This window comes from Electrophorus electricus, unplaced genomic scaffold, assembly GCF_041902795.1.
Source record: "Electrophorus electricus isolate QZ-2024a unplaced genomic scaffold, ASM4190279v1 Scaffold288, whole genome shotgun sequence".
Lineage (NCBI taxonomy): Eukaryota > Metazoa > Chordata > Actinopteri > Gymnotiformes > Gymnotidae > Electrophorus > Electrophorus electricus.
Window position 1 is genome coordinate 1,318 of NW_027658570.1, and position 10,537 is coordinate 11,854.

Sequence of the window (10,537 nt, forward strand, 5' to 3'; positions counted from 1 at the left end):
GAGCTGAATCTATATACTGACACAGCAAGACAAGACAGTATTACCATCGCTCTAATTTAGAACGAAATCTACTGCATCACCATGAATGCTCATGCTAAACATTTTATCCAGCCCCTATTAAAAACGAAAAGGACCTAATGTCTGTGAACATTAAAAAAAGAAAAGAAAAACCCTGAAAATAGAACGAGGTGTCGAAGAAAAATCAGATAAAATAAAACTAAAACAAAGAGAAAGTCATTGTGTCGTCAAAGAGTAAAGAAATAATAACGCAAGAAACAGCGAAACAGCCATCACGTAGCCTCCAGGCTCCTGCTCATTTCTCCTAATATCAAAGACACAAACTTAAAGACATCATTTGGTAAGTGGTGACACAAGGTCCCGCGACTGCGCCTGCCTTAGGTTGTCCTGTACATTGGCCGGGATCTTACCTGTCATTGGCTGTCCAGCCAACCTTTGACCTTACACCACGATTTCCAGTCACTCCGGAGGAAGCAGGAGCTGACGTCATACGGCTGGCACGGCCCAACACCAAATTGAAGTGACTGAAGCCCTGTAAAAATTCTGGTATGGAATTAGACAATACATCAATCAAACTATCAGAGCAGGCGGAGGAAGGGAGTAGCAGGGCAAGCCACACGAGGTCCAAATGTCTAACTGAAGCAAAACGTCATGGCAAATAAGTGACTGAGTGTGGTGAACTGCTGACACCCAACATACATTTGAGTTGACACTGATTTATTTTCTGTACGTACAATCAAACCCCTAACACAAGGAATGAAATAACTCAAAATGCTAGCTAAACAATTCCTACCACTATGCTGGTTAAGACAGACATAATTATACCATTCCATTTTCTAAACAAGCTATCAAACCATCCAGTGACACTTGTATTGAGAGAGTTCCCGGCGACTTCATATCTCAAGGGTTCCAGTTTGGACAGTGCTATTATAATAGAATCATTCGGGGCTGTGTTATTTTGATGAATGTACAGCAGTATTCACCAAACAGAACACAAACACCTCCATTTTCTGCTAATAACATATCCAAAGCCATACGATGTTACCAGGTCATTAGTGAAGTAGCCTCTAATTGCTCTGCTATAGCTGTTAGTGCATCATGAGTGTAATTAATAAGATGCTGCTAGTTATAATTTATGTAATTTATCCAATCTACATTTTTATTTATCATAACCCACCAGAAAAGTGCTGATTCAAATCCTGCTGCCATTTGATCCCTGGCCTTGAATTCATTTGGACCCCCCCTAGGAACTCCGATAGCATCAAGGTGTACTTTGTCATTAAACCTTCCTGGTACTACAGCACGTTTTTTAATGTGATGATGTATTTGTTGAGCATAATGATGAGTCTCCGTTAATGCTGATTCCGGTTCTGGAATCATAGACAACGGCACTTTTAGCATAACTCGGACACATAAACCTGTCCATTTGGCTGCTAGGGTCACATATAATCTCTTAATTTCACCAGTCGCATTATCAAAGTACTTGAGGGTACCATTTATACTGTTCACATGGCAAGGGGCATGGTCCGAAATCCAAATTCTTTCACATTTCCCTGAAAAATGTCCCATCTTAGGACCTGTTCCTCCCGTACTATAAAAACAATCTGGAAATATTGTAGTGTTTAACCATTCTGCCTTTATGTAAATTTCACTACCTCCTACAATATGACGTGGGATTGGAGAAAGGATATGATTACAACTATTCAGGAATAGCCTTAATTCCGACCTACTTATTGAAGCATAACAGGCGTAGCTTTTATACATCAGACACCAGAAGGCGCATGGCGTCTCCCTAACACGTGGAGGAGTTGAAGGGAAGAGGCCAAATGACTGGCTTGATTTTCCCTTTGACGGATGCAATGTAGCTATCTTTTGTAATGGTACGAGCAGAGTAACTAACATATGATAACCATACATTATCTGGATGTTTAAATGCAGTATACATCTTTTGCTCCCGCAAAGTTGTGAGCAGATTTTGTATGGAGGAGGCAACGCTGTGTTTACGACGTACATACCTCTGGGTACCTGCCTGGTTGGTGTAGTTAAAAGCACTCGTGTGATTCAAGCCCGCTATAACATTGAGGTTATCACAGCCTGACATGTTATCACAGTCAACTGGGTTCCTTCTGTGTGAAAACCAAATAGTAGAAACAATTACAGTGCAAATAAAAACCAAACGAAACAATATGCAGTTCATTCTTCTCACCCAATTCAGACTGTCAATGTCCCTTTGAAACTTCAAGGTTAGTGCTTGATGTACCTGTGATCCAGTCGTCACAGGATGTTCAATGGTGACAGTATTGGCGGTATAGGCTCACGCCCTTATTTGCGTTGGAGTCTGAATGACTGCTTACCAGCCATAGTCAAGACTCTTGTTCAGAATCCTCAATGTCTGCAGGTGGCCTCTCAGGTGACACTTCAACTCACTGGCCTGGAAAGGCCACTATACCCATTCTCTTGTCGCTAGCAGTGGATACATTTCTGCTGTTTTCTTTTGTTTTGGGGCATAGGGTGGTGGTCTCTCCGTTGCTTTCCTCAGTTTCACTTTTCTTCTTGTTATCCAGTTATTTTTCTTTTACTTGTCTTGCATGTTTTTCAAATGCTCAGTTCACGTCGTTGGTTAGCCACTTCAGCTTTCTTTTTACTTTTCCTTTGTTCTATAAAGTCTCTAACTATTTGGCAGGTTTCTGCATTAAAACATCCTCTCATTGGCCACTGGGGGTTTTTTGTGGTTTTTCTGTCATCTTGTTCCATTTTTTTCATGAGTCATTCATTCTCTTTCTGTCCCCGGCCCTTCTGATAGGACCATATTAAGTGATGTCATCTCCTTTTCTGCTCGTTGTTTACTTAGCTTGGTCCCCATCATGTATTACTGTATCATATACTGACAATCTATTTTAAATCCACTATTTCTTAGCACTACTTTTAATGAAGTAATATGCAATCTGTTTCTATTGTTCATAAATTAAGCGCAACAGTAAATCAACATTAATAAATCAGTGTGTGTATAGTGTGCAAGTCTATCTCCCTATTATTACAATGGCGTGTGTGTGTGTGTGTGTGTGTGTGTGTGTCCTTGCAGCTCCTACCCCTGAAGTAGGAGGGGGCTGTGTGTGTGTGTGTGTGTGTGTGTGTGTGTGTGTGTGTGTGTGTGTGTGTGTTTGTGTGTGTGTGTCCTTGCAGCTCCTACCCCTGAAGTAGGAGGGGGCTGTGTGTGTGTGTGTGTATGTGTGTGTGTGTGTGTGTGTGTGTGTGTGTGTGTGTGTGTGTTTGTGTGTGTGTGTCCTTGCAGCTCCTACCCCTGAAGTAGGAGGGGGCTGTGTGTGTGTGTGTGTATGTGTGTATGTGTGTGTGTGTCTGTGTGTGTGTGTGTGTGTGAGTGTGTGTGTGTGTGTGTGTGTGCGTGTGTGTGTGTGGGCTCTCGCGCCCCCACCTGCTTGTGCTCTCTCTCTAAGGGCTCCCTCTCACTCCTCTGTGTATCAGCAAAATGCCTACTGCAACTCCCTGCTAAAACGGAACATTACTATACTTGCAATTCCCATCATTTGCACTTGCTGCATACATTTAAATCACTCACTTATGCTCCTCACGTGCTGTGTGTCTACATGGGGTCCATTCTGAGTGAACCTCTAGCATGACCTTGTTAGTTCTGGGGCGAGTATAAGCATGATACATAATGCCTTACAATTGGCGTTCGTGTTCACTAATCACTTCATAAGCACTATGTGTGCATGTCATAACAGTATCTAGCTATCGATTAGGTCTTGGTGTTCTATACAGTGGTTCTTTTTTTCACAGCATATCAAACATCCCTTTTTCTAATTTCATGCTGCCCTTCAAAAAAAAACAAACATCCAGAAGCTTTCATTTTTTCCTCTTCCCACAGTTTTTCTGAAGTATGGTATATCTGAGCCACCCTTCCATCATGATAACAAGCCATCCTTATCCTCCACCAATTCACCACCGCACCATATTTAAAATAAACTTCCTTCACCGATCTACTAGTGTCGGGGCAAGTGAAAACATGCTGTATCCTCAACTCTGCTTCTCATCTCTAAAACGACGTAATACAGCAGCCTCCGAATTAGGATCAGCTTTCATCTTTTTTATCAGTTGATCCTCTCTGCGTTACACTCCTTCAGCAAGGCAACCACCAGCTGGCTGCTGTTGTTCTGTCACGCGTCCACAATTTCTTTTCTTTTGGTAACACAAATATTGAACAATTTTCCCTGTAAACAGTCATGTGTTTTCAACAACCAGTTATTCTCAAACCAGTCTTTGTTCTAACCCAACCCGGTATGTGCCTGGACCTGTTTCTCTCTGAAGACTCTTGGGCTTGAGCATGACCTCCTGACTCCGGTTTAACACAGCAATTATTTTGCTCACAGTTGTAGCTTTCCGCACAGGTGTCTGCCTCCAATGCTCTGAGCTCATTGAGTTAATTCTGTTCGCAAATATGGACGTAGCCAGCCATCTATCCCACTAAACCTGCCTCTTGTCTATCATTACAAGAATCTCTAACCCTCTACACCACCTTCCATCATCCAGCACTGGCAGTGGTTCAGATGATCCCCACGGTAACCGCCCCAATCCAACTGTTGCTCTTACAGGCACTTGGCTAAATAACAGCTGCAGCCAGCAGATCCTTTTCCAAATCCTCCTTATTCTTTCCCTTAACCTAAGATGAGGAAATACAGCCTCAGCTTCATCCAATTTATGCCACTTAGTCAGCTGATCCAATTTAAGTTTTATTAGCTCTAACGATTACTGACACTCCACACCTGCAGAGTTTCTATATATTTTCTCAAGCCAAAAATGCGTTTGCACTCCCTGTGTCTCACTTAATAAATCGCTCTCCATATGATTATTTTATCCACAAATCTATTCCCTCGATTCTAAGTTGTTTTGTTGGATTCAACTGCTTAATAACGCATTGACCAGAATTTACTTGGGTAATTGTATTAATTGCCATTCGCTCTGGTTAACTTTCTTATCCTGTAATATTTTAACTCCACCCTTCACCTGTTGCTGATATTTTAATATGCCTCTAACATGTACGCTCTCTACTGCTGTAACTGTTACCGGTTTTATATACTGTCATTTACTCTGTCATTTACTTTATATTATATTTATTACTAAAACCAATATATCTTGCGTGCACGCATTTTATGATTAGATATTATTAATGACGTTTAAACAGATCCGTTCACTTCCTTTGTTAAATTAGTGACTTCCCCCCTATACGACCATAGCACAATGATCTTATATATACAGAATATATATTAAATATACAGAAAAGGCTGTTATGCTGGTATGCGTCGTACGGTACGTTACTGTTGGTAATGTATTAACTCGCGATGGCCACATCAAAACAGTTTCTACAGAAAACATTTAACACTCATCTCTCAGTGCTACTTTACTCACGAGCTCTACTACTCTTCTCTCCAGCTCTCTAGCGCTCTATCTCTCTATTCTCTCTATCTCTATCTCTCTATCTCTATCTCTATTATCTCTATTCTCTCTATCTCTATTATCTCTATTCTTTCTATCTCTATCTCTCTATTCTCTCTATCTCTATTCTCTTTATCTCTTTATTCTCTCCATCTCTCTTTATCTCTTTATTCTCTTTATTCTCTCTATCTCTCTTTATTCTCTCCATCTCTATCTCTCTTTATCTCTTTATTCTCTCTATTTCTCTTTATTCTCTCCATCTCTTTATCTCTCTTTATCTCTTTATTCTCTTTATCTTTATTCTCTCCATCTCCCTTTATCTCTCTTTATCTCTTTATTCTCTTTATTCTCTCCATCTCTCTTTATCTCTCTTTATCTCTTTATTCTCTTTATCTCTCTTTATTCTCTCCATCTCTTTATCTCTCTTTATCTTTATTCTCTCCATCTCTTTATCTCTTTATTCTCTTTATTCTCTCCATCTCTCTTTATCTCTTTATTCCCTCTATCTCTCTTTATTCTCTACATCTCTGTATCTCTCTTTATCTCTTTATTCTCTTTATCTCTTTATTCTCTCCATCTCTCTTTATCTCGCTTTATCTCTTTATTCTCTCCATCTCTATTTATCTCTCTTTATCTCTTTATTCTCTTTATCTCTTTATTCTCTTTATCTCTCTTTATTCTCTTTATCTCTTTTTATTCTCTCCATCTCTCTTTATTCTCTTTATTCTTTCTCTCCCTTTCTCTCTTTATTCTATTTATATCTTTATTCTCTCCATCTCTCTTTATTCTCTCCATCTCTCTTTATTCTCTCCATCTATCTTTATCTCTCTTTATTCACTGCACATTTTTCTTTACTTCATCATTATTATTAAACCGTTTTTTTCTCACTATTTTCTCACTGCACACTGCTACTATGTGCTGGATTGTCTCAGTTACACAGTCTACTAGGTGCTGGATTGTCTCAGTTACACAGTCTACTAGGTGCTGGATTGTCTTAGTTACACAGTCTACTAGGTGCTGGATTGTCTCAGTTACACAGTCTACTAGGTGCTGGATTGTCTTAGTTACACAGTCTACTAGGTGCTGGATTGTCTCAGTTACACAGTCTACTAGGTGCTGGATTGTCTCAGTTACACAGTCTACTAGGTGCTGGATTGTCTCAGTTACACAGTCTACTAGGTGCTGGATTGTCTCAGTTACACAGTCTACTAGGTGCTGGATTGTCTCCTTTCCACCTCTGCATTCTGTCTGTGGTACATTCCTTGCGCTGGCCTGGCACCTCCCCTGTTTCCATGGCATCCATGTCCCCTATTTGTTTGGCAGTTTGGCAGTGTCTCACCTTACACTCTGTATAGCCCCTCCCCTCTTCCTTCTGGCTCGTCTACAGCCTGGGGATGTTGGTTATTAGGTGGGGGGCCCTCGTGCATTGAGAGGGCTTTTCTGATCTCGATGTTGGCATCTTCCAGCTCTTCTTCCAGCCAGCCCACTGTGCCTGCTGGGTATCTGGTGACTGGCAGGGCTTACACGCTCATCGCTTTGATCTTGTTATTCCCATTCAGCTGGCTCTGGAGGACCTGCCTCAGCCCTTGAAGGTTCTTGGATGTTGTTCTCCACCCGGTTTCTGCCTGGTGGCTCCCACGTGGTTGAAGATGCCAGCGGTCTTCCGTGTCTGTTATGCTGCTCTGTTATACAGTAGTTCAGTTCTCTCTATCCTGATCATTTTGACTCCTTTTACGCTCAGGCGGCTTCATCTCTCCAGGTTCAATAACATCCCAGTGTCCTTATCGTAAATTCTGGTCCGGTGGATCAGTGTTTGTTAGTGTCTCTTTCTAGAGACACTAGAGGTACAAAGAGAGGGAAAGACAGACAGACAGACAGCGAGACAGACAAAGAGAGAGAGAGACAGACAGAGATACATATATATTGGTTTGATTTTAGAAATCGACTTAGAATTACATTTTGATTCATTTTCATAAAATTCACCCTTTTAATTTACAAATTATATGACTCAAAATTAGAGAGTTCTAAATGGAGCACTGTGAACACTGTATAAGCTCTAAGCAAATAACCACTAAGAACAGACAACGTGTATTCAAACTAAACTTTTAAAAAAGCTTCGGACTGAGTGTGGGATAAAATGCCTGGACAGTAAACTGCTGGAGTTTGTAAAGGCTAGAGATGTAGATCATACTGAAATACATTTCAGTGTTCCACATGTTTAACAATGCCAGATACTGAATACAGTATATGAATATGTAAATTTAATTAGAATTACATTTTCAGCATTTGGGAGATGCTCTCTTCCAGAGTGACTTACTTATATTACATCTATCAGTATAACTACCCATTAATATTAGCTTTCTTTTCATTTAAAATTTCATCATACTTTTTAGTTGATCGTACTTATCATAATTATCATAACTGAGTTACACACACACACACACACACACACACACACACACACACACACACACACACACTCACACACACACACACACACACACACTCACTCTCACACACACACACACACACACACACACACACACTCACTCTCACACACACACACACACACACACACAAACACACACACACACACACACACACACACACACACACACACACTGTACAGATGTCACGTGATTCCATCAGTACTTCACTGCTCCTTGCGTCAACTCATGCATTCACACTTTAGGTTGTTTTGATGATTGAAAGAAACCATCAGAATCCCGCACACTGCAGTGTCTCGAGGATCTGTGGATTATTATACACATGTATGTGGATTAAAGGATCTCGGATTATTATACCCATCTATTGCATTAAAGGGTCTGGGATTATTATACACATTTATGTGCATTAAAGGGTCTGGGATTATTATACACATGTATGTGGATTAAAGGATCTCGTATTATTATACCCATCTATGTGCATTAAAGGGTCTGGGATTATTATACCCATCTATGTGCATTAGAGGGTCTGGGATTATTATACCCATCTATGTGCATTAAAGGGTCTGGGATTATTATACCCATCTATGTGCATTAAGGGTCTGGAATTATTATACCCATCTATGTGCATTAGAGGGTCTGGGATTATTATACACATGTATGTGCATTAAAGGGTCTGGGATTATTATACCCATCTATGTGCATTAAAGGGTCTGGGATTATTATACCCATCTATGTGCATTAGAGGGTCTGGGATTATTATACACATTTATGTGCATTAAAAATAATTCAGATATTTTACAAAGGAATACTGATTCATGCTTTACTTTGTCTGAAGGAGGAGAAACGGTTTCACAGGTGACAGTTCATCTTAAGCAGCCACGTACCAGGAAGGTGACTCGGCAATATGTGGCAAGGCCTTTCACAGTCTGCGTTCAAGGCTGTACTTGTGTTCTTGCAGCGCAAATACTGTTCCGTTCATCTAGTTCAAATGCCCATCTAGTTCTTGTTCTGCCCATGTTATCGAGGATGCATCAGGAGGTGACTACTGACCATACTGCAAAAAAAACATTAAAAAAACTAGTATGGACTTGGGATCTAGAACTCCAGTCTGCCCAATCGGATACATGATCACAATCATTTTGATTGGCCAGGACAATCAAAAGACAAGCTTTCAAGGCATTTGATTTGACAGTTACTCACATGGCACCATCATGTCAATAAAACAGTTCGGTGTAGAGCAGATAACCACTCAGGGACCAGTTTTAAAATGCGTACTTAGAATGTATGCACTTCGATTCCAAGCATCCTTGTTCACTAACTGCTTATTTCACAAATACCTTATTCATAGGTCTTGGAGCAAACCATGAATGTTATAATCACGGTACCTGCTAGGAGAGTAACTTGTCTTGATGGGGAGAGAGCCAACATCCACAGATAAGAAGCAGGGCATCGTGATTCTGTTAGTGAAGCAGAGCTCTGCCTGCCCCCAGACAAATCTACTCTCAACTGCTTATTCAATAGAAAGAATTCATTACAGAGTGAGAGATAGATAGATAGAGAGAGAGAGAGACAGAGAGAGAGAGACTAATACATCTTTTCTTCTCATAGTGACCTGCTGAACTGTCTCCCAGGTGCTGTTGATTCCTTTTTGTATGTGACTGAGCTTTCTGATGGACCTCAGTTATTGGTTAACTCGAAGAACAAAGCAGTTTAATAAATGAATGCATTATGGACAATCATCAGACCCTACGTGTGCAGGCTAATCAGATCTGAATTAAATGCACAAAAAAGGTTAGTGCGGCTTAACAAAGCTACTACAGTGTTCGTACTTCTGAGTAATTATATGTTACATTAATTCTTTTTTTATGACCACAGACCACTGAATGACCACTGTTGTGTTGTTAGTATTACACGTGTAATCTTAAGATTATAAAAACCATTTATACTGTGCTTGTGCTTGGGGTCTGTAAGTTCTTACAAGTAGGTTGTATGAGAATCTCTTGATCTGTTGTCTCCGAATGACTTCCTGTACATTTTCTGATACGGAGGACACTAAGCTTCTTGACCCCAGAACTACCCCGGCCGTAGTCGCAGTGCATACAGCAGTGGTGAACCCTACTAACAAAGCACTTCACAGAGGGGCTGAGTTCTGTTACAGTGACATACGGAGCTATAGCCGTTCACAGCTTGACCCCTGTGACCTCCAGCCAACCCCACCGGTCCTACTCAGGTTGTATTGATTCCGACTCCTCACATCGTGCTAATGGTGTTTTCCCATTATGGAGAATGGTTTTGGAACACTGGTCTTGTGTCCTGCGCGGTCCCCTATGGGGAAGCCATATGGTGATTACCCTTAAACCTGCGTTTGAAGTAAATGAGTCTGGGGAAGGGAAGTCTTTAAAAAGCAGGAGTCATGGGACAAAGGAAGGAGGAAGCAAAACAAGGTGCTCAGCGCTGGCTCTCCAAACTGAACCGTTAGTCCCAGAACAATCTGTGAATTTGTAGAGATTGGGTAAGGTGATCTCACACATGTGCATGTACCCATACAGGTAGTAAACAACAACTCTTTTTATATTACCAAGACATTTATTTTCGAAATTATCCCAAAATTTCTGTGGAAG

The 10,537-nt window shown here is 40.8% G+C and overlaps 1 long non-coding RNA gene across 1 annotated transcript; it reads right to left on the reverse strand.

Moving 5' to 3' along the window:
• Positions 1–547: 547 nt before the first annotated feature.
• LOC145655591 (uncharacterized) lies at positions 548–2,361 on the reverse strand. The gene is made up of 3 exons (XR_014121641.1): positions 2,279–2,361; positions 2,034–2,144; positions 548–561 (listed from the first exon to the last, which is right to left on the reverse strand). It is a non-coding gene; the product is annotated as an uncharacterized LOC145655591 (long non-coding RNA).
• Between the last annotated feature and the right edge of the window lie 8,176 nt (positions 2,362–10,537).